The following is a 26,131-nucleotide window of genomic DNA, read 5'->3' as shown; positions in this document are numbered from 1 at the left end:
TTTACCAGATGAAGGGAAGACAGAGAAAGATAACTTTTTTTTGCCCTAGAACAGGTCTTTCCTGGATCCCTAGAACATCATAAATGAGCTTAAGCAATGCGTAAAAATGTATATCATGAGTGAGGATATTGGGGAAGAGATCCCTGGCTTAAAGAATATTCAAATGTGCCTTTATCACTGTTATCCAATACAGATTTCTGTGATACTAGAACTGTTATCTGTTCGCACTGTCCAATATGGCAGCCCTAGCCACATGAGACTACTGAGCACTTAAAATTTTGTTTGTGCAGTTCAGAAATTTAAACTTTAATTAAATGTTCATTAATTCCAGTTTAGATAACCGCATATGGCTACTGACTATTTATTGGACAGCACAGGTCTATATTATCCTTAAATCTTCAGTGCTGTACAAAAAGCAGTAATTTCTTTCACAGGCTTCCCCAGGTTTGGCACCCTTTGACTTTCTCAACAAAATTTAGGAACTTTCAGCATCCCCTCATTTATCTTAAGTATCCTCTCTGCTCATTAGAGTAATTTCAGAGTCCAGTTTCAGTAGCCAATCTGTCAATGAGCAATGTACACACACTTCCTGCATCTGAAGTGCTATTATAATTAACTCAAGAGAAGTTTGTCATAAATACAAGGGTTTTTTGTGTGTGCCTGGGTGTCTCAGTCGGTTAAGTGTCCAACTCGTGATTTCAGCTCAGGTCATGATACTCGGGGTAATGAGATTGAGCCCTGTGTCAGGCTCCATGCTTAGTGGGGAGTCTGTTTGAGATTCTCTCCCTCTCCCTCTTGCTTTGCCCTTCCCCCTGCTCTCTTTCTCTCACTCTCAAATAAATCATAAAAAAAATAAATATTGGCCAATGGAACAGAATAGAGAACCCCGATATGGACCCTCAACTCTATGGTCAAATAATCTTCAACAAAGCAGGAAAAAATATGCAATGGATTTCCCGAAGAGACAGTCTCTTCAATAAATGGTGCTGGGAAAATTGGACAGCCACATGCAGAAGAATGAAACTTGACCATTCTCTAACACCATACACAAAGATAAACTCAAAATGGAGGAAAGACCTCAATGTGAGACAGGAATCCATCAAAATCCTGGAGGAGAACATAGGCAGTAACCTCTTCGACCTCGGCCACAGCAACCTCTTTCAAAAGATACATCTCCAAAGGCTAGTGAAACAAAAGCAAAAATGAACTTTTGGGACTTCATCAAGATAAAAAGCTTCTGCACAGCAAAGGAAACAGTCAACAAAACAAAGAGGCAACCCACAGAATGGGAGAAGATATTTGCAAATGACACTACAGATAAAGAGCTGGTATCCAAGATCTATAAAGAACTTCTCAAACTCAATACCCAAAAAACAAATAATCGAGTCAAAAAATGGGCAGAAGAGATGAACAGACACTTCTCTGAAGGTAACATACAAATGGCTAACAGACACATGAAAAAGTGTTCATCATCATTAGCCATCAGGGAAATCCAAATCAAAACCACACTGAGATACCACCTTATACCAGTTAGAATGGCAAAAATTGACAAGGCAAGAAACAACTGTTGGAGAGGTGGAGAAAGGGGAACCCATATCTTATACTGTCGGTGGGAATGCAAGTTGGTACAGCCACTTTGGAAAACAGTGTGGAGGTGCCTCAAAAAATTAAATACGGAGCTACCCTGTGACCCAGCAATTGCTCTCCTGGGTATTTACCCCAACGACACAGATGTAGTGAAAAGAAGGGCCATATACACCCCAATGTTCATAGCAGCAATGTCCACAATAGCCCAACTGTGGAAAGAGCCAAGATGCCCTTCCAGAGATGAATGGATAAAGAAGATGGGGTCCATATATACAATGGAATATTACTCAGCCATCAGAAAGGATGAATACCCAACTTTTACATCAACATGGATGGGACTGGAGGGGATTATGCTAAGTGAAATAAGTCAAGCAGAGAAAGTCAATTATCATATGGTTTCACTTATTTGTGGAACATAAGGAATAGCATGGAAGACATTAGGAGAAGGAAGGGAAAAATGAAGGGGGCGAAATTGGAGGGAGAAATGAACCATGAGAGACTATGGACTCTGAGACAAACAATCTGAGGGTTTTAGAGGGGATGGGTTAGCCTGGTGATGGGTATTAAGGAGAGCACGTACTGCATGGAGCACTGGGTGTTATATGAAAACAATGGATCGTGGATCACTACATCAAAAACTAATGATGTATGGTGACTAACATAATAAAATAAAATAAATAAATACAAGGGGTTTTGTTTCAAGGCACTCAAATTATTCTTTTTGAGGCAAAAATGCACACATGCAAGAACTTTTATAAAGAAATATCAATGCTTGTCAATTTAGTACAAACTTAAATCCAACCTAATTTATCATAGATGATAGCCTTCTAGCAAGGAAAAAAAAAATCTCCTTACTGTTACGAATTTATTGATAATAGTTTTCCATGCTAGACACTGGATTGAAAAAAAATCTTGAGTATCCTTAGAAATTCCAGTTCAAAACTCTAAGAAGAAAATACAGTTTTAAAATCCATTCTGAGTTATTTAATGTCGCTAAGAGGTCATACAGTGAAAACGATCATCAAAGTTGAAAGGCCTAATTTCTAAATAAGAGAAAATTATACACATTGAGAAAAATCATGGACTTTTACATTGGTTATGTAGTCCATCATATATATATGTATGTATATGTATATTTTAAGATTTGTTTATTTATTTTAGAAAGAAAGAGTGAGAGGTGGGGAGGGTCAGAGGTGGAGGAAGAGAGAGTCTCAAGCAGACTTCCTGCTGGGTGCAGAGCCTGTTGCTGGGCTCGACCTCGTGACCCCGAGATCATGACCTGAGTGGAAACCAAGATCTGATGCTTAACCAACTGAGTCACCCAAGTGTGCCATATGTATTTTTTTCTTCTGGCTTCTGCCTCTGGATAGAAAAAAAAATGATAACAATTTCTTGACATTAGAGAGGTGGAGATGCTGAAAATTTTAATTTTTCCTTGGTTTTAACACAATATAATTAAAGGAAATTCTCTTTAAGGATATGAAGAGCAAGGTTTGTAACCCCAAGTGAAGTCAGATTGTCACCTAAATTTAAAGGAGAAGTTCCAGTGCTGGAGACAGTTGGAAGCAGCGGACCAGCTGAAGTGTAGGCTGACATACTCAATGATCTGGGTCAGTTACTTTAGGAGGAATAAACTATTTAGCACACAAAAAGAGGCACATGCCTTGAAATTCTATAGAATCAGGCAGGACCACCTAATATTAATGGTACTGGTATGCATTATTGATTATTTTAAAGCACTTTATAGATTTTATTTATTTATTTATTTATTTTTAAAGATTTTATTTATTTATTTGACAGAGAGACAGCGAGAGCAGGAACACAAGCAGGGGGAGTGGGGGAGGGAGAAGCAGGCTTCCCGCTGAGCAGGGAGCCCGATGTGGGACTCGATCCCAGGACCCTGGGATCATGACCTGAGCCGAACACTGACCCTTAACTACTGAGCCATCCAGGCGCCCCAAAAGCACTTTATAGATTTTAAAATCCTTCTGTTTTAAGTCTTGATTCATGATGTCAATATATAACAGGAAGCACAAGGTACATTCACTTTTATTTTGGTGGCAAGTAAATGAGAAAACATTTAGGGCAAGATCCTCAAAGAAGAAAATAGCTCATTTTACTCACCTATATTTTTTAAATATCAACTTTTCTACTGGATCAGTTGAGTAATATTTAAATGGAAAACTATCTGAACAAGGTTTTAGGACATGCATATATTACACTAAAATTATGCATTGTGGTTTTGTGGTGATAGTCTTGTCTGTATAGAAAATCACATAAACTTAATAATGTTAAAATCCTCTTCTTCTTTTGTTTTATAATTTGTATTCTCATAGCATCATATATAGAATAACTGAATAATAAAAATGCTATTATTGGATGCATAATATATGTTTCATCTGGTGTTTGAAATGCCAGTGAGTCTGTTTTATCCATTTCATTCATTGCAAGTCAGAAAATGCATGGATGAGTCTATACCTGTGAATCTTAGGAAATCTTACGAATTTTAGAATTTTGTTTAGGTTGGATTTATAACCTTGCCTTGGGCCTTCATTTCATATCATGATGGTATCTGACCTCTTCTATTTGGTGACCAGGAAGTATGTGGTAATTTTCTACCCAGTTGCTAAAGCTATTATACATTTCAGAGAAGGTTTCTATAAAGCATACTCCATATGGCAGTTGATAATCTTGCAGCCCAACATAGTGGACAATTCACACTAACAGTCACAGACTGATTTTCCCCGAGGAGTCATTCAACATGGCCATCTGAAATCATCCTATTTTTAATCTATTTTGAAAATCAAAGATCCCACCATTTCTGAATTTCTTAAGGTCATTGGTCTACTTTATGTTTCCTGTGATAGATCGCCTAATCTAGCTTGGAGGTGAAAGATGCAGTTAAGAAAGCAGAGTGAAGAAAATAATTTTGAGATGCAACACTTTCAGCTTTAAAGGCTATTAATGACTAAAGGATGCAACAACAACGAAGTATTTCTCTCATCCTTGCAGGGACTACAGGTTGCTAACAGCATGCACAATAACGTGGCTCTCTGGGTTTATGTTAAAAGTATTTTTGTATCGGGGCCCCCCGGGTGGCTCAGTTGGTTAAGCGACTGCCTTCGGCTCAGGTCATAATCCTGGAGTCCCGGGATCGAGTCCCACATCGGGCTCCCTGCTCCACAGGGAGTCTGCTTCACCCTCTGACCCTCCTCCGTCTCATGTGCTCTCTCTTTCTCTCTCAAATAAATAAATAAATAAATAAAATCTTTAAAAAAAAGGTATTTTTGTATCTTTTTCTCATTCCTAATAAGTGTCTTCAGAAAAACTTCTTTAGCAAGGGAAATTGCCACATGTGCATGTGTACATGTGTGTGTGTTTAAAGCATTTAATATTTTTGTTTGATAGAAAAGATTTTTTTTAATTTAAAGAATTTTAAAAGTAATCTCTACACCCATAGTGGGGCTCGATCTCACAACCCTGAGATCAAGAGTTTCATGCTCCACCGACTGAGCCAGCCAGGCACCCCAATACTGTGTTCTTCTGTCAATTTCACATGAGTTTATTTTCTATATTTTAAATTAAAAAATTCTCCATGTTTTGAATATAAAATAGGAAAAAATCAAAGCCAGGAGAAAAATTGCACCTTTGGCTTCCCACGCACCCTTGTGGTGTTTGAAATTTCTCTTCAGCATTTCAGTCAATACTTCCAAAAACCACTGTGGCTTACATCTCTTGACAGTGCACTCACTACCTTCCAAGTTTGCAGAGCATATTCCATCTTTGAACACATGAAGGTTTTGGAAAGTTCTTTTTACATTAAACTGAAACATTTTTCACTTTAACATGTATGTATTAGTCTTGGTACTATTGTCTGAGACCACATGAAAGAAGTCTGAATCCCTTTTCCTTATGACTTTTCTCTTTCCAAACCTTTCAAATATTCGATGTTTGCAAGCATGTGCCCTGACAAATCTTCTGCCCAACCCCAATACAATTTCAAGTATTTTATAAAAGTCATGATTTTTAGTTTTCTCACCATGCTTTTGTTCATATATGTCAGGGCATTTATTGTATTCTACTCCAGGAAAATAAAGTATAAACAGAGTTTTTGAGAGTGGAGGGGATGAAAGATCATTCTGCTTCTCCTGCTTTTACAAACATTTATGTGTTCTTCCCTTCTCCCATGGGGATTGGAGTGGGTATTTATTGAATCCTTCCAATTGCTCCCTCCCATTCATTTATTGGCTTCTTTTCAAAGAAGGGTTAATACTGTCAAAGAGAAATTGTATTGGACCATTACACAGGGATGAAGACTATTGCGAAATTGGAGGGAGATTGAACTAAACTCCACTGAAATAAAAGGCAGGGACATTTTTAGGCACTGAACTAAGCTAGTGGGAAAATTTTCCAGGACATTAAGGGGGAAATTGATCAATGTGATTATGACATCTGTGTTTGCTGATTGAAGCTTATCAAAGTTAGGTTCCTAACTATCCTCTCACAGAGACTGGGGAGAGGATAGGGTTTTTGTCATTCTTGATGATTACATTTCAAAGGTGTGATTCTCAGGTTGTTGAGCAGGACATTCCTAGGTTGTAAAACAGGCAAGAGTCTGGGAGAAAATTTGCATCTCAAGGGGCAGAGAAAGAATTTATAATCCCATGTAAAATGTTTTAAGAAAAAGAAGGCCAAGGGTTTATAATCAGGAAGAAACCTGTCCTAAAGTTCAGTCAAGCTGAAGGTAACATTAAGGCTGGTTTGGGCAATACTTACTTTTGGTTGCTGAAAAACTGGCTGTCATTGGACATCTTTAATAAGGAAAGGCATATTATGTTAAGAAAGCACTAACTGCTTTCTCTCTCTTGCATTTCCTCATACCAAAGACCGTTCCTAGAAGTCATACCTTTTGTACTACAGGAAGCTAGATGAATGTGTCACAATAGTTGCCTGAAAGTTCGTATTTCTTTTAAGTGGGTCAGAATATGTAGAAAATAGAGGGAAGCTCAGGATGTAAAGTGACACATTTTTCTTCAATCTACCTTACTCAAGATCCTTTACTTGGGCAGTTACTGGATCTCATTTAATAAAAGCAGCACCTCGATATCCTTTTCTCTGTGATTACCCTATGGGCATTTTTTTTCTCGGTCAGAACCCAGAGAGACTGAGAAATAATGATTGTGACCCTAACATATCAAGTGAAACAGAGTGAGCAGAAACTCGAGGAGTTTTTAAATACATGAAGAGAATGATGAAATAGATGAGGAACTTGACATTGCCAATGTCTTGGAAGAAACTATTGTCAGGAGAAAAGATGCCCCTCATGGACACAGGGCACTGAACAGTGTTGGGTTGTAATGAAAAAATAACTATGGAAACTGGCACAGGAAACACTATAGATTGACAAAAACTGAGAGGAGAAAAGTGAAGGAGAGAAAAGAAAATGCATGCCCAAAATGTGAAATAGAGGTCTAAATTGATACATGGCAAGACAGTAAGTGTCATGCTGAAGAAAAATGATGAGTTTAGGGTATCAAACCCATAGTTGCCATATAAGCTCAGGGCAAGGAATCTGGAAATCCAAACAGGAATCAGGGAACTGAATAATCATTTGATTTTGGTAAAATTTATTTGACATCCAGTAGAAGACCATTTCCCACTCCTCTCTTCATAATGAATGATCTGATCAACTCGAAGCAGAAGCAAGGAGTGGTAATACCATTTGAAGTTTAGAAACTAACACTGACCATAAAACCATAGAGGAGGATAGCCTTTTTTCCCCCTCAATAATTTATCTCTATGAATGTAGCCTGAGAATAGCGTTATATTTTGCTTGCCATGGCCAACCTCATGGTTTAGCTCTAAAATAGTTAAGTCCTAAGTACTTATTTCTCAATATGAAAATCTCTGCCTCACCTTAACATAGCATAATATTAGAGCTGGAAAGAACCTTAGAATTGATCTGTTAAAAGCAATTTATTTTAGAGATGAATCCGGGTAATTTAATTCAGTATGTGGACTAGCTGTCTAAAAGTCCCGAGAGATACAACATACGCAGTAGGCACGTCAATGCTTGTTGACTAGGATTAGCATTTCTCCAGTAGGCTTTCAGAATGCAAAGCCAGGGTCTGTAGTGAATATGAAAAATCAAAGGAAACAGGAGGGCATACCTGTGGGATCTTTGAAGAATATGTTTCCTTCACTTTAGACTGATTAAATCACTAGGGTGGGTGGTGACCTTTTATTAGAGTGCCTGCTACTTATATGAGGAAGTTCAAAATCAGCATAATGACTGAGCTTTGATAGAAAATGTTCTGATCAAAACAAAACAAAATGTAAAAAGTGAATAAGTAGGTAAAGTAGCAGATTAATATTGGAGATGCACATCACAAGTCACTTTAAAATACATTTAACTTACTCAAGCAGCAAAACACAATTTTCAATTGGAAACTATTTGATGCAAGTAACTGATATACTGCTGTGCCCATAATACAAAATTTTGAACAGATCTGTATATCTTTGGTGATTTCTTTTCTGATTCCTTTGCATATACATTATGCATTTGAATTAATACTTGAATAATGGATGCTTGTCTGAAGTAACTTACCTGTCAAAGCTATGACACTGGAATGGAAATTATTTATTATGGGAATCCAGCCTTGGATTGATTTTATATGATAAAATTGAATGGCAATTGCATCATATTTTAAGTCCAGAAATTCAAGAGCATATTACAGGTCCTTTAGATTTTGTTTGGTGAAAACTGGGGATAGAAACATCTGTTATAGTTCCCCCTAGAAATTTTCTAATGAATAAAATTAATGAATGTCTTTATGGATATTTTGTAAAAACTGTAAATTGTTATACAGACATTGATTTGATCACTTATTATTTGCAATATGCAGTACTCAGAACTAGGTATGAAATACTGAGATATAATCTCTGCCCTTAAGAAACTTAAATTAAAAAAAAGAAACTTGTATTGCATATTGGAGATATTAAATAAAATTACAATTATAATATGATTTGTGCTATGATGGAGCTTCAAAGAGGGGCAGCTCAGTGGAATTTTTAAGGCTCTAGAAATTTTGCTAGAAGTGGTGATTGGATTTAGGGACAAGATACATGAAGATATTAGCAAGGTGAAAAAAAGAACAACTCTCTGTAAAGAAGGGCAATAAAAGAGAAGGGCACACCAGAGTTGAAAACAAAAGGGAGCTTTCTATGTCAGCTTAAGAGTTTGGGTTTGATTCTGAGTGGTACAGGGACTGAAATACTTGAATGGGATGTGTTCTACCTGGATTTACATTTTTGAAAGTTTGTTCTTGCTACAGTACAGTAAAGACTAGTAGCAAAGAGACTTGTGGAAAATGACTTCCTCAATGCAAAACAAGCTCATGGTTCCAGTGGTTTCTTAGTAATATATTCCACATTCCTTGATGAATAAATGAATGAGTAAATCTGCACTTAACTGAGTAACTCAAGTATTAGAACTGGTGCTAGTGTCACAAAGAGCCTAGCATATCTTCCCTAAACTATTTCCACTACTTATTGAAGAGGGTAGGAAGAAAATGTCTTGTCAGCATCAGCAAGAGAATGAGTACGAGAGTTTATTGGGTAGGAAATCCTCGAGAAAGGCAAATAAAACATAGATTTAGCTGACTAATTTTTGTTACTGATTTTAGCTCTCTTTGAGCAATGCCTTTGTGTGGATGGGTAAAGTTCATTTAAAGCGATTAGGAAGGCTCTACTATGGTCACTTAGCTGTTGGTTCGTCTCTTTTTTGTCCACCAATTTAAGTTACAAAGCCATTTGAAAATGGAGCAAAGAGAGAAATTTACCAATGTATTAATGTTGAGAAGAAATTATTTCTATAGCACTGTGTAAAATACTGGATAATGTGGTGTCTGTGCATGTATGTGGGTATATTTTATTATGTGAGGGAGAGTTCTTTAGTAGATGATACTTCGTTACTTTTGTAGAAAGTGGGTGTGTTCAGTTGTACCTTTCAAAACTAGGGTGTTGCCTTTCATTCTTGGATTTATGTCATTAGGCTTCCAGGTTTGAATGGCTGATAAATGAGCTTATTTTCAGTTTACTTCATAAAATGCACCTGATACATATGATTTCTATGTCCAGTTTACCTTTTGGATAATTAAAAAGAAATTGACATTCATGTTAGAAAATATATCCCCTGCAACTATTAATCTTCCTGAAAACAAATAATACTGCTAAGTTGCACTTATTAATTATGATCTTATTAAATTTTCTCAACACTCACTAAGTTAGAATTTCTTAGTATTCCGTTTTATAGATGAAGAAACTGAGACTTAAAGAAGTTATGTGGCTTGCTTAAGCCTACACAGCTAATAAATAACAGAGGTGGGAGTTGAACCTGGAGAGTCTGATTTCAGATCTTCTCTAACCTGTGGGAATTGGAGCTCAGATATTTTCCAAGCCATTCATGCTTTTAGCAGACATTTATATATTGGCTATTTTGTGCCAGGCACTGTATTAAGTACCAATAATTCAAGTTCTTTCCCATAAGGAGCCTCATGGTCTAGTAGAAAAATCAAACAAGTAAAGAGGTTATAATAAATAATAAGTGCAGCTAAGTACATTGTAGCCCGAGGACGCAAAGTCCAAAAAAGATTCCCTAATGTTTATTTATCACAGAATTTAGAAAGAACTATGAGAAGGAAGAAGGACATATGGATTTTTTTTTAAGGCAGAGGAAGCAAAACAAACAAACATGAGAAACACTATGTATATTGAGGAATGAAAATAATTCACTTAGATTAAAACAAAAATTACAATTCAGGAAGTGATAAGTAAGGTGGCTGGGATGTAAGATGTGCCAAAACTCAAATTGTCTTATATAACATGCAAATGATTTTGGGCTTTGCTCTGAGTACTGTGGAAGTTATAATATTTTAAATTTTTCCATCACAATTTGAACAAGTGTGTGTGTGTGTGTGTGTGTGTGTGCGTGCGCGCATGTGTGGGTATTAGGACATCTCTTTCTATACTATCAGTGTAAATCATGTAATGTAATGAGGGAATCCTGGCATCAATTCCTGTGGAAATTATTGAGATTTTTGGTAACTAAAGGCCATGACAGTATGAAAAGTTAGAGGTCAGTTTTGCGAACCAATAAGGAACTCATAATTAATTGGATTAGAAATTAGTGGGCAAGGGTTGTTTTGGGTGATGAAAGTGTCATTTTATTAACTTGTTTCTATTAAAATATTCAAATGGATGCATATATTTTAGAATATTTTTATATCTCGGGTATTCATCTAACTAAACATATCTCCATTCCATGATTTCGTCAACCATTTGAAAGGTAGAAGGTAGGTAAGATGTTAATGGCTTGCTTCCCTACGTAAACATCCCTGTGGTGCCTCCTGAGCAAGCTTTTTGTTCATACAAATGACTTTTATTTTTGTTATATTTAGATAAATCTTTGCCGAAAGTATCTCTAAAGCGATGCTGAGAAACTAGGGTTCATAAATATTCACCAATTCTGAACCAATCATCCTTTTCCAGAAACCTGCAGAATCATTCCATGATGTCTGTTTTGCCACCTCTATGTTTCATCAATATCTTGCTATCTCCACAATGGCCAGGAGAGGAACACAAGTACTCTGCCAGCCATGGCTTGATTTCTGATTTCTGCGGAACTCAAGGTTTACTAAAGGAACCTTCTTTATTTTGTTAGGCATAATACAGCACAGGAGGAGCTCCTTTTTCCCTGATGGAGTTGCAAATTCCACCAAGTTGGAGTGAATTTATTTCAGAGATTTGACACTTCTCCAATGTTAATATATTTTCAGTCTAATTTTGTTACACATTAGCACGTGCTTGGAATGTCAACCACCCCCTTATTGCAGATCACAGATTTAGGTTACATTGGCATTACCTAGTGTTTGCTAAAGAGTGCGTGCCTTATGCCTTGCCAATTTTATTTATTTGGGTTTCATTTGATTTAACTAAACATTAGAGAAAGTGAGTGCTTAAGGTAGCATTGTACGTGATTCAGAATAAAATCACAGTAAGTTCCATTAAGTGGCTTTTTAAAGACTCTATATAATACAGTATGTAAAATTGACAGTGCCTATCATTTATACATTTCGGGGGTTCTACTAATTTTCTCTGCATTTATATGTGGTATGCTTATTTTTAATATGTGATGGATGACCTATTGGAGTTTCAAAAATAGGAGCTCCTCTAAGAAATAACTTAAATGGTTTTCAAATACTTGCAGCACCTAGCTTTGTGGAATGACAGTTTCCAACTGTGAAGCAGAAAAAATATTTTAAAATAATTTGAAATATTTTAACTAGATTGAATGCTACTTGAATCTTTGTATACTAGAACAGCAACATTGTATATAATAGCCATAGTGGTCTAAGAGCCCCTAGTCAGAGAAAGGAGAACAGCTGAGTTCTCTGATGTTTAGGATTTAATATTGAGCACTTATTGGAACTGAAACCCTTTTCATAGAATAAATTGTGTGTTAGTGTGTGTATATGTAAAATTGAACATAAAACTCTGTTCAAATTTTCCAAGGACAAAATTGTTCTAAAAAATTATATTAGCTAATATATAACTATGAAAAGAGTATCTTCAAAAGCAACTTACTTATACATTACTAAAGCACGGAAGCTGTGTTGTAAGAATCACACTTAAATGCATCCAACTCCATTTGTTTAGGATTTTTTAAAAGCAGATGTTAGGGCGCCTGTGTGGCTCAGTTGGTTAAGCAACTGCCTTTGGCTCAGGTCATGATCCCTGGAGTCCCAGGATCGAGTCCCGCATCGGGCTCCCTGCTCGGCAGGGAGTCTGCTTCTCCTTCTGACCCTCCTCCCTCTCATGCTCTCTGTCTGTCATTCTCTCTCTCTCAAATAGATAAAATCTTAAAAAAATATAAATAAAAAAAATAAAAGCAGATGTTAAAGTTATGTTCTTATAGATTAAATTTTCAAGTGTGAATAACTTATCAAATGTTACTGTAGCTTTTTTGCAACAATAACATTGTTTTGTTGTAGCTTTCTGTTGTTTTGGAAGGTTATCTCTACCCCCCCCCCCCCGGCCCCATGCACCCACTCTTTATTGCTGCTGGGCCAGGCACCAGGTCCTGCTCAGCTCAGGGAGAGGGAAGTCCTGACCAGTTCCCCACTCTCTGTGGCCAGCTAGCAGGCCAAGCAGAGCTCTGAGGCCTGCACCTGGACCACCCAGCTCCAAGGCATGGTCCAGGGTGTGGAGCCCTCAGGGAGGTTGTGGGGCCCATGCACAGCCCTTAGCCTAGAAGGTGTTTTGTGATTAATCATTAATATTTCTTTATTTTGATTAAATAGAATGAGAAAAATTCTTGATGATATTCTGAATTTGTGCTAGTCCAAGAAATTGAATACTTGAGACTGGTCAAGGTAAAATAATCCATATATTCCAATCAGCGTATGAGAAAATTGGTTAAATGACTTCCTTTGAAAATAACTCTGTTCCTTTACCTTTATGCATAAAACCATTATTATTATTTAAATGAAACCATTATTGATGCTGGAAAGGAGAATAGAAGTTTTCGAGCCATAGAACCAAGCCATCTTAGATGAGTAGCCAAAGAACCAATGTTTGTCTAAGTAGAATAATGAAAGTAATTAACAAAAGCAAAATACATCTGAAATATGTGTGTGTATTAAAACTAAAAATAAGAAGGTCATAAAATGGTAAAGACATAATTTACATAGTATTTTCAACTGGAAGGAGACAGAAATGTGATAGGGAAGGGCACATTATCAGAGAAGCATTATTTGTAATGAGCTAGTTTGTAGGCTGAATGCTTCACTTAAAATCCATTATATTATTAGATAAATACCTATATAAAATAAAAAAAGAAAGCTTTTGATTCTTAGTTCAGAGAAGTGAGATGAAAAGACCATTGTTTCCACCCACATAAAAAGGAAAAAGCTAAATGTACTGCAAATTAATGAGTTTTTGGAACACAGCAGAGAACTGAATTCTCATGGCAGCCAACTAACCTCAGATCTGGGAGAGCCAGGCATCTGAAGGGAGAGAAGTGATAGAAGTCCTTGTTTAAATTGGGCAGGTGCAGTTGGATTTGAAATAAGCCAGTAAGAATTCAGTTGAAAGGCCAGTTGTGGTTTATATGAAAGTGTAAATCCACTGGGGATTACAGATTTGGGGAATGTTTCAGACCTCTTACTGGCTTTTTCTCTTTGAGTCTGACCAGGCACTCATAGGGAAGATTGGAGAGAATTCTGAGAAGCCTTCCCTTGTGATGCTAGCTAGGTACAGGAGGGGAATTGCTTAAACTGCTGAATTTGGCTTGATGCATCTTCTATTTCTCCTTGATGGGACAAAAGTCTTGGTGTCCAGGTAAAAGAGAAATGAATATTATTCTTTCAGGGGAGTGGGTTACCCCTTGAAGAGAAAAAGAGAGAAAAAAGTTCTCTGTCCCTGGGAAGGAGCGTGGTTGAATGCCAAACCCACCATTACAAATGGAGAAGGGGCAGGGGTAATTGCAAAGGCCCCACTCAAGAGACCCTTGGGCACAGTGCCTGCATAAGGCCAAGGCTAAATCCAAACATCAGAAAACAGTTCCCTACACTGATTCGTACTTCCAGAATAATAAGAATTGGATAGAATGACTGTCAAATACAATGAGGAGAGCTTCAAGAGACCTATTTCTTCTCAGGTGCAATGAAAAGGGGAAAAAAAACAAAAACAAAAAACAACCCAGAGTTGAACGGATATTGAGAAAATAACCTCTGACATGACAGTTTATATCCTAAAAACCAAGCATCAGTAGAGGAATTTGCAACCTGTGGTGTGCTTAAGGTATCCCTAGCAACAAAAGGCCAACTCCGTTCCTGATTAGATTAACACAAGCCCCAACACGGAAATAGAGATAAAGAAGTACTAATTACCATGCATAAAGACGATTTACCTTAGCCTCCACTGTTCTACATAAAATGCCTATCTTTCAGCAACAGTTAGGAGAAATGAGAAAAGTCAAGAAATAAAAACAAAAAAACAACTCCAAAAAGGCAAATCAACCGTCAGAACCTGCTCATATGACACATATGTTGAAAATATTTGACAAAAAATTTAAAATAACTATGTTAAATATGTTAAGGGCCCAAACTGAAAAGGTTAGACAATTTGCAAGACAAGCTGGGTACAAATAAAAAGTAACACAGGTGAAGATTGTCTTTGATCGGCTCATTAGTAGACTTAACACAGCCAATGAAAGAATAGGTGCCTCTGAAGACAGGTCGGCAAAAATTACCCAAAAATAAACATAAGAGATAAAAGAGCAGAGGTTCTAGAGCTTTGGGGGAAGAACTGTGGGATATCAGGTGGACAAACAAATAACTGGAATCTCAAGAAGGAAGAACAGACAGAAGAAAGAACAGACCTTGTTGGAGATGTCAGAACTGGAACACCGACACAGCAACAGGGTGTTTTACATACCCCCATCCAACAAAAGCAGGCAACCCAGACCTAGCTTTTCCCATCTCCAGCTTAATAGCAGAAGGCAGCACAGACAGGCACATCCCTCCCTAGGTCGAACATGTATCTTTCTGACAACAGTTGAGTCTGAGAGTCACCTGCAGGAGGGACTTATCAGTAGATCTTTCAACAATAAGTGATCAGAGGAAGTGTTCTCATTCCCCACCATGCCTGATGTTCCCTCAAGACCAACAGTGATGTGAGAGAGCAGAACCTATAACAACTCAGCCACAACAAGCTGCCAGGGTTTGGGATACTGTGGGTCTTTTTGTCCCAGTGATCTGAAATCCCCCTTACCTGCCTGGAGACATTATTGCATCTGGGGATTGTGAGCAAGGGGATACCAGCACAAAAGCTGTCCAGCCAAGCCTCTTTTTTTTTTTTTAAGATTTTTATTTATTTATTTGCCAGAGAGAGAGAGAGCACAAGCAGGGGAGAGGGGCAGAGGGAGAAGCAGTCTCCCCACTGAGCAAGGAGCCTGATGTGGGAATCGATCCCAGGACCCCCGGGATCATGACCTGAGCCGAAGGCAGATGCTTAACTGACTGAGCCACCTAGGCATTCCCAGCCAAGCCACTTTATCACCTCAGGCCTGAGACTTTCTTCTCTCTGACGATAAGACATCCAGAATCTGGGAGAACGCCTTTCTTTGCCTCAGGCAGCAACATCACAAGTGGGTAGTTCTAGCAGCACCAGATAAACTAAACACACAAAAAATTACCATAAAGGCTTAGAAAATTAAACCACAGTTGGATCCACAGCTCACAAATACAGGCCATACCTACATGCTAAAGCTAATCAGAGTGAGTATTTGCTAAAATAAAAGATTTAAATCAGGCCTAGGGTTTCCTAACATAACACCCAAAATGTCTAGGATGCATAAAAATCATTCACCATACTAAGAACCAAGAAAATAACTGAATGAGAAAAGGTTGATGCAGTTACAATTCTGTTAAACCAATGAAAAATAGAAAATAAGTAGGAGTTAAAAAAAGAATCAAATGGGAAAATTGATAAATCTGACTTAATTGTATTTGGTTGAATGGTGTCCCCCCCCAAAAAAATATGCTCATCTCCCTGAACCATGTAATTGAAAATATATGTATCTTTGCAGATGTAATTAGGTTAAGGATATTGAGACAATATCATCCTAGATTGTACAGGTGGGTCTTAAGTCCAATGTTAAATGTCCCTAAAAGCGGCACAAAGAGGAGACACGGGGAAAGAAAAAAGACCATGTGAAGACAGAAGCCAAGACTGAAGTGATGACCTACAAGCAAAGGAAATCCTGGAGCCACCAGAATCTGGAAGAGGCAAGGGTGGATTCTCTTGCACAGCCTTCAGAAGGCGTTACAGCTCTGCCAAAATCTTGATTTTGGACCCTGGGCCTGCAGAACTGTGAGAGAATACATTTCTGTTGTTTTAAGCCACCAAGTTTGTGGTAATTTGTCACAGCAGTCTTAGGAAATCAAAACATTTGTCAAAACAGAACAAAACAAAATTTGGCTCTAGGAAAGACTCTGTTTAGAGAATGTAAAGACAAGCTACACCTGGGAGAAAATATTTTCTCACCATATATCTGACAAAGAATTAGTGTCTAGAGAATGAATGTGAAGTTTAATTTTGTGTCAACTTGACTGAGGTAAGGATGCCCAGATAGCTAGTGAAAACATTTCTGGGTGCGTCAGTGAGTGTGTTTCCTGAAGAGATCAGCATTTGAATGGTCACCCTCGCCAGTGAGGGTAGGGTATCATCTAATAGGCTGAGGGCATGAACAGAACAGAAAAGTGGAGGAAGGACGAATTTGCTCTCTGGCTGAGTCAGGACATCTGTGCTCCTGGTTCTCTGATGACACATCACTGGCTCGTCTGGTTCTCTGGCACACAAGATTGAACTGGAACTACACCACCTGCTTCCCTGGGCCTCCAGTTTACAGACAGTGGATCATAGGACTTCTCAGCCTCCATAACTGTGAGCCAGCCTCTCAGCATAAATCTCTTTATATAGATCTCTATATACCCTAATTATTTATCAGGAGAACTCAGACTAATACAATAAAAATCTCTTAAAACCTAACAGTAAAAAACAAAAACAAAAACAATGCAATAAGAAAATGGCCTAAAGATATAAACAGTGGAAAGGGCATATAGATAGTGAATGAACACATGAAAAGATGTTCAGTATCACCTGTTATCATATAAGTGTATATTAGGACCATATGAAATAATCACTACACATCCCTCAGAGTGGCTAAAATAATAATAATAAAAAAAAGTGGCAACACTAAATACTTGTAAGGATGTGAAAGAATTTGATCATCTATACATTCCTGGTGGGAATGTGAAATTGTACAACCACTCTAGAAGATATTTTGGCAGTTTCTTATAAAATTAAAGATGCCATTACCATATAAACAAGCAATTGCATTTGTGGGCATTTATCCCAAGAAATTTAAAACGTATGTTCACACAAAAACCTATACACAAATGTTCATAGCAGCTTTATTTGGAATAGTCCCCAAATGGAAAACAGTCCACATGTCCTTCAACAGGTGAATGAGAAAAGAAACTGGCAACACATCCAATGTAATATCACTTAACAATAAAAAAGAGTGAAATATGGATACAAAGAAAACAGATGATTCTCTAGGAAATTATGCTAAATGAAAAAAGCCAGCCTAAAAGGTTACGTATTGTGTGATTTCACTTGTGAAATATTTTTGAGATGAAAAAATTTTAGATATAGAGAAGAGATTAGTGGTTGCCAGGGTTTAGGGAAGTGGAATAGGAGAGAAGAAGGTAGATGTGGTTATAAGAGGGGCACCAGGGATTCTTTGATGGGCTTATTCAGTGTTTGTGATAGTATACCACAGTTTTGAAAAGTGTTACCACTGGATGAAGCTGGATAGTTTACACAGGATTTCCCTGTATTGTTTTCAAAACTGTGTGAATACACACTTGTCTCAATAAAAGTTTTATTAAAAAAAACAGTAAAAGAGGGGCACCTGGGTGGCTCAGTCAGTTGGGCATCCATTCTTGGTTTCGGCTTGGGTGCTGATCTCAAGGTCGTGGGATTGAGCCCCATGTCAGCCTCTGCACTGGACGAGGAGTCAGCTTGAGATTCTCTCTCCCTCCCCCTCTGCCCCTACCCCCCTAGTGCTTGTGCGCATGCTCTCTATCAAATAAATAAATAAATAAATAAATAAAATCTTAAAAAAAAGAACAGTAAAAGATTTGAAGATAATTCAAAAAAGAAGAAAAATGGTTCTAAAAAGATGCTTAATTATCATTAGAAATCAGAGAAATGCAAAATAAAACTTTGATAGCATATCACTGTATACATCCTTTAATGAACAGAATTAAGAAGTCTGAAAGCACCAACTATTAACTGAAGATGTGCAGCAGCAACACATATTATTATGGTAGAGATGTAAACATACTGAAAAATTATTTGTTATTTTCTTATAAAATAGTAATTCTCAACTGGGAGCCGATTTTTGCCTCCCAAGGGATGTTTGGCAATATCTAGCATTATTTTTGGTTGTCATGACTGACAGTAAGTGCTACTGCAATCTAGTTGGATTGAGGCTAGGATACTGACTGCTGAACATTATATAATCTGTGGACAGCCTCCTACAGTAAGGAATCAAATGATCCAAAATGGCAATAGTGCCGAGGCTGGAAAACCTTGATTTACATATAAACCTATCATATGACCTTGCAATCCCATCCTTAGGTATTACCCAAAAGAAATGAAAACTTATGTCCTTACAAGATTTACAGACACATTTTCCTACAAGTTTTATTCGTAGTAATAAAATACGAAACAACTCATATGTCCATCATAAGATTCATGGAAAATTAAAATATATTCATAAAAAGAAGTCCTGCTTAGCCATAAAATGGAGTAAACCACTGATACATAAAACCATGGATGAGGAGTACCTGGGTGGCTCAGTCGGTTAAGCATCCGGCTCTTGATCTCAGGGTCATGAGTTCAAGCGCCACATTGGGCTCCACACTGGGTGTGGAACCTACTTCAAAAAAACAAAACAAAACAAAAAAACAAGACAACAAAACGTGGAAGGATCTCAACAATCTTATGCTGACAGAAGTCAGACAGAAAAGAATAGCTACTCCTTTAATTTTTGTGAAATTGTAGCATAGGAGAAATGGATCTGTAGTAACAGAAATGAAATCAGTGAATGTAAATGCCTTAGGCCAGAGGTGAGGCAGTTGACTACAAAGTTGCATGAAGTAACTTTTTGCCATGGTGCAATGTCCTATATATTGTTTGTAGTGCTAGTTACTAGGGTATATATCATTCTCAAACTGCATCTAACTGTGCAGTTAAAATTCGTGCACTTTATTTTATGTAATTTATCCATAAACACGGTTGTTTATAAAACAGGTGTTGGTTAAGGATAGGAAAATAAAACCAATGGAATCAAAAACAATTCTAAAAGGGGGCTTTCCTATCTACCCTGTTTGCTATAGCAACTCCCTTTATACCATGCCTTTCCCTGATTTATTTTTGTAGGATTTATCTGAGTATTGACTATCCACTAATACATTAATTTCATAAAGCCAAAGGCCTTTTTATATGTATTTGCCAGCTCTATGTCCAACACTTAGAACAGTATCTGACACTGCAGATGCTCAGTTAATATGTTTTGAATTTTGAATTGATAATCCATGAAAAATGTTTTAACTTCTCTTTGAAGCTTTTTTGAATATGACTAGGCTGAGGGACTGTCCTCTGTGTTGATCTCATAGAACCATAGTGTGATGTATACTATTTCTAATGTTGCCTATTACAAGCTCCATCTGTCTTTATTTTCATTTGGATCAATCTCTCTGTCTATCTACCTACCTACCTACCTACCTACCTACCTACCTACCTACCTATTTAACTATCTATCCCCCTCATGCTCTGCTTCTTAAATTCAGAGATTACATCTCAACACCTCATAGCATCTGCAGCATAGTCAGTACTCAGTAAATTTTAACTCAGTGCATATCTCAATGAATTTTACAGGTAAGATAATAGAGCCTCAGTACTATTTAATTGATTATCTGAATCCTACATTTGCACAGTTAAATATTTTACTTTGATTTTACTTTAAATTCTTTACTTTTTGTAGTTTACTGCTCTTATTGAGAAATGGAAGTGATGGAGGAAATAGCATTAAATTCCAACTGTCTTTTTAGAGTCAGTAATATGCACTGTGACACTGAAAGAGTGAGGTTACAAAATTAAGCATCTTTCACAAAGCATTTAATAGACCTTTGTTCTGTGGAACATAATTTTAGAAATGTAGACCTAAAAGTTAGGAAAAGCAGATGTGTATTGCTATATTCATTGTGCTAGCCACAATACCAGGGGCTTTATGTACATTTTCTTATTTAATTCTCTCAAGATCCCTGAGACAAATGTTTTCTCTATTTTTTAGATAATGAAATTGAAGCCTAGAGAAATTAAATTGAATATAGTCACAGGGTAAGTAAAAGGGAAACTATGATTTGAATCTAAGTATGTTTCATTTTAGTACCTATGCCTGTCTATTTTATCTTCCATAAGTGATATGCCAACAAAATATATTAACTACTTATTAAAAGAAATATTTGATATCTCCACATTTTTTTGAAATGAACCTATGAGATATCTCCTAAAATCTAGTTTTAGAAGATGGTACTTCAGGGGCGCCTGGGTGGCTCATTCAGTTAAGCGTCTGACTTTGGCTCAGGTCCTGATCCCAGGGTCCTGGGATCAAGCCCCAGGTTGGGCTCCCTGCTCAGCGGGGAGTCTGCTTGTCCCTCTCCCTCTGCCCCCACTTGTTCATTCTCTCTCTCAAATAAATAAATAAAATCTTAAAAAAAAAAGATGTGTACTTCAGAAGACATTGTCTTTTGTTTCATAGTCATCAAAACTTTTAATGTAAAGTTATCTCTATTGCTTTGTAGATGATGGTTCCCAAAACCCCTATTCAGATATCTTTATCGACTAACCCATTTGACACTTAAGCACTTGATGTCGCATATTCTTAGCCTATATTTATCACCACATACTCTGAGCAGATTAATACCTGATCTCCTTAATAGAACAATAACTTCCTCAATGATAGGGTCTGTTACTCTCTACCAAGGAAATATTGGCCCACAAATGCTGGTTTCATCAACAAAAGAACCTGGAAAATTCACCACATAATCAGAACAACAGATATTGATTGGGTTATAATAAAGCAATAAACAGTAAATATTATGAGTTTTTCTTGTGTATCCAAACCTGAAATAGTGATTTCAAGAATTTTCAAAACAAAGATGTCTATTACACATTTGATGAAGTAATGACTTCCATCACTCAAAGATGGTGGGGTTCCTAAGAAAAATCCACAGATACAATATTCCCCCTTGTTATTTATATTTTCCCTCCATCCCATCACTGTCATACAGGTAGCCTGAGTTACCTATGAGCTATCTCCAATTTTTCATGTCTGAAAGTTTACATGAGGATGATCTTTCAAGAACTAACCAGGGTCAATTTGTAACCAAGTGATTCTCTCAAGTGCTGATTTTGCAAGCAAAATATAAACATCATTTACTTCTATAGTGTTTTGAAGTCATGCCATTAAAAATTCATCTGGGAAGTCTAACATGAAAAAAACAAGAACAAGGAAGATAATGAATTGCAATAGAAAAATTGACAGAGTAATAAATAGGCATGGCAGGTCAGACTTCAATTTACATAAGTAGCTTTGCCAAAGGTGGTTTAAAAGGGTAGATGCTTGTCCCTGCATTACTTGTGGTGATGCATCTCCCTTTGAATTCTGAACTCTTGTAGCAGAGACAAAGAAATTATGTTGTTTTTTTCAAGGACAAATAATCAGGATTTATCCCTTGCATTTTCAAAGTGGTTGAAGACAAACCGTGCATCTTCCATTGTTTTACAGAAACTACATCTCAGAGTAGATACAGGAATGCTTCCACAAACTTGAGGTAGATTATATGAAGTTACCTTTCTTTTCAGAATCCATACATTCCATATTCAGAAATATTAAACCAATGAAAAGAAATAATTCTAATTCACATTCTGGACTTATTAAAAGAAAACTTTTTTCCCCCCATCCTAGTTAGTTATAATTACATATTCCTGATCTTCTCTGAGAAGAATCTTGGAGACAACCTCTTGTCTTTTGGCCCACCACACCTAATGAGAAATAGATTCTCTGTATCTGATATTGCTCTGAAATCTCTTCTTTTTTTTTTTTTGTTTTTGTTTTTAATTTCCAGTCTTTTTGTGATTATGTTAACCTTGTTAGCTCTTTCCTGAAATATTACAGCATCTCCCTGTGTGAGATACTACCTTCACTCCGTCCTAACTTGAATGCTTATTTAAGTGTTATATTTTGATTACAGATACAATAAAATGTCTTCACAACTTAATATGCTCCAGTGCCTTTCCAGAATAATATCCCAAGCCTTAACATTATGCACAGCTGTTTCTTAAAATCAAGTCCATTCTTATAATCTTTGCACTATGCATCCAGAGGCCAGTCTTACTGAATTGTTGCTTTTCTCCTTATTCTCCCCCCACTCTGTGGACTTCTACAGAGGCAAACCTTACTCAGCTTTTTGACACGGTTCAAAATACCACATTAATTAATGTACTTCTTTTAATAATTTCTAACAGGAATTTTCAAAATAATCATTGTTTTTGTCCTGGAATTGTGATAAAGTGCTAGTACTGAGGATAGGTATCTCATTTGTCTTTCATTTTAAATAAAATAGATGAAGAGCAGCTGGTGCCAGTTTCTCTGTCTCTCTCCAAAGGTGTATAGAAATTCGACACGTTGGGAACCGGTGCTCATCTTCAGTCCCACATTCAGTGAATAAGGAAAGTAGATCTGCCTTTTGCAGGATTGCAGTGGTCAGTTATTCTCTCTTCATACCCCTTTCAGAGAGATGTTGGTACTCCTCCTCCTCTGGCCAAAAGTAGGAGCCTAAGTAGAATCACATTTGAAGACTGAAGAGTATCTGGGAAATAGCGGGCCATCATTTTATTCCTTAATTGGACTTTGTTCATTCAGGAGACCCGTTGATGCATTCTGGTGCTTTTAGAACAGGGAACAGAGTATCTGAAGAGAGATGGCTAGTGGGGATCATCGGGTCTGAAAGGAAGCTAGTAGGATGCGGCTAGCCACGGTGCTTGCTCACAATCGAGCACTTTGCTTTTAGTACTCTGAATTTCCCCCACCTTACTGCCAAATCCACACCAAGCAAAAAAATTACATCACATAGGGTGGCTGAGTTGGTTAAGCATTTGCCTACGGCTCAGGTCATGATCCTGGAGTCCCGGGATCTAGTCCCTCATAGTTGGGCTCCCTGCTCAGTGGGGAGTCTGCCTCTTCCTCATCTTCTGCCTCCCCCTGCCCCAACTCATGCTCTCTCTCACTCTCTTGCTCTCTGAACGAAATAAATAAAATCTTTTAAAAAATTACATCAGATAGAGTACGGCAGTCACCTCCAAGGGGAAAAATGCTACCTAACATTTAAGTATGATAACTGGCTGCTTCTTTTGTCCTTTTCCTGTACTAAGGAACAGAGAAGAATAATTTTGAATTGAGTATAAAACTACAGCTTTGAACAGAAACAGAATAGTTGTAGGAACCCAGATGATACTATTATTTAGGAATGGCTGAAAACACAAGGATACTGAAAAAGTATAACTAAGTAGATGGAAGTGGGTCTGGGTGGGATACAATTGGGGATTTTTTTGGAAAAGTAAAACCATTTCCTGTTTATAACCCAGTGAGTTAATTATCTGTAAACTGGTTACATATTAGTTTACCCAACAAATGTTTACTGAGCAGTTACTATGTACCCAAAGCAGATAGAGGCTCAGGAACAAAGCATGGGGCAAGAGTGTATTTCTGAACTTTCAGGCTGACCGACATTATCTCAACTGAATTACTTCAACAGAGTTATGTCCTCTATTTTTTGGTATTTCAGACCTTGTCTATAAGTAAATAGACAAGTGATATTTCTTAAAAGTTTCAGTCAATGGCAGTTCGTCATTTTGAAGATGTTCTCAATCCACTGTAGAACTAATTTGTAATGCCTAATTCTAAGACTGAATGTAAGAATGAAGCTGGACTCAGAGTGAATTCTGGCATCCTCGAACTGTGTGACCTTGGACAATAAATTATTTGAATTCCTGCCTCCTAAATGAAAATAATCCAGCCTCCAAGGTTCTTGTTGTGTAATAAGTACATACACATATAAAATATTAAATACATATAATATAAAACACCTGATGTACAGTAACTGTTTATTGATGACTAATTCCTTTCCATGTATCTTTCATTTGTTTATCTCCTGTGCCCAAATCACTAAATATTTTCAAAGTGAAATTTTGGTGTATGCTAATATAAAACCATTTTCTCAAAAGTGTTCCTATATCTCACTTTTATTAATTTACCTCCTTTCCAGAGCCCCCTTTATTCCTTCCCTTCAGCATTTTTTTCTCCTGGCTTACCTTATTCTGGGTTTAAGCTTTCTAACCACTACCCGTAGATATTCATACAATCCTTTAAGTCTTTCTCCTCCAGTACATGATTCTTAATTTGTCTTATATACTTCTCATTTTAATATCCAAGCTTATCAGAGACATTTTCAGATGATCGAGTTAGGTTTGTATTTGTCCCTTCTTTGTTCTATATTTTAATTATCTACGTTTCTGTAGTCATATTAACAACCTCAGCACTCACCATCTTCTTGAAGTCACATTCCTTTTTAAAGTCTGATTAAGGTCTATGTGTATCTTGTTAGATTTTGGAAGTCTACTACAAGCCTAGATATTTGTCTGAACTATATATAGTTAAAAAATACTGTCAACTGCGATAAGACAAGGTTACTTTTTGCAAAGTTTGAACATTGCTAAATTGTTCTTTCTAGTCACTAAGAATTAAGCCCTTCTCTCCTTTTAATACTTCCAAGGAATTGTTACTCATAGCAGGGCAAAGAATTCTTTACTAGATTTTCTGCTTTGAGTCGAAGGAGACTTCTGGTTCAGAGATATATTTGGACCTCCCCATCTTGCCCTTGAACTCCTTCAGAGCAGCTAGTTATGTTCTGTCATGCTTTGTGTATTGGCCAGGGTTCTCCAGAGAAACAGGAAATATATATAACGTGGGAGGGGGATACTGATGATTACATAATTAATCACCAGGTAGGCATCAATATTTTCTACTAATACATAAAGGTGACTCAGAGCAAAAGGTTTGGTATTATTAATGAGGAAGGCATGTCATTAGTGTTGACTCTTACTAGGCAATCTACCACAGCTTAAAACTTCGTTGTATGTAATTTAAATTTAAAAAAATTAGTTTTGAACTTTTATGATAGAGTAAGGACTTGGATAGGAGTCCAAGGAAATTAGTTTTGTTTGGATCTCTGGTCTGTTATTAACTCTCAGTTGGAATTTGGGCAGATCACTTCTCTCTGCAAATGAGTTTACTCTCAAGTAGGGAGCCCAGGTGATCTTAGCCTTTCATTAAAAGATATTCCATTATTTGGCTCAAACAATATTTTCTAATCTTTCTCCACTTTACTGTAATTTTTAATTTAATTCCATCCTGGCCTTAAAGATTCCCTTTAGTACCAATTAAAACAGAAAAAGAAAAACAAAAAAAGTAACCATTGCCTCATTATCTTCCTTCAGTTACTTGAAAAAGGAGTATTGTCACCTCCCCAAACTCACAAATCACTGGATTCTTCTCAGGAACAAGGGACAGAGAATATAAAATTTTATTATCAGATTTAAAAACCAAACTAATTTTATTTAAGAAATATTTTTGCATATTATAGATCACTGAAAATTGCATAATTATTACATATGTATTAGAAAAACAAGACATAATCTTGTTCTTAAAAAAAAAAAAAGCCCTTAACAATAGTATTAAGCAGCTGAATAGTGAGTTTCTTTACATATATTCTTCTTTTTAAATAAT

Source organism: Mirounga leonina, unplaced genomic scaffold (assembly GCF_011800145.1).
Source record: "Mirounga leonina isolate KUSES-001 unplaced genomic scaffold, KU_Mleo_1.0 Mir_125, whole genome shotgun sequence".
In the NCBI taxonomy this organism is placed as follows: domain Eukaryota; kingdom Metazoa; phylum Chordata; class Mammalia; order Carnivora; family Phocidae; genus Mirounga; species Mirounga leonina.
The sequence above is the reverse complement of the archived record's forward strand: the minus strand, read 5'-3'. Positions refer to the sequence as shown.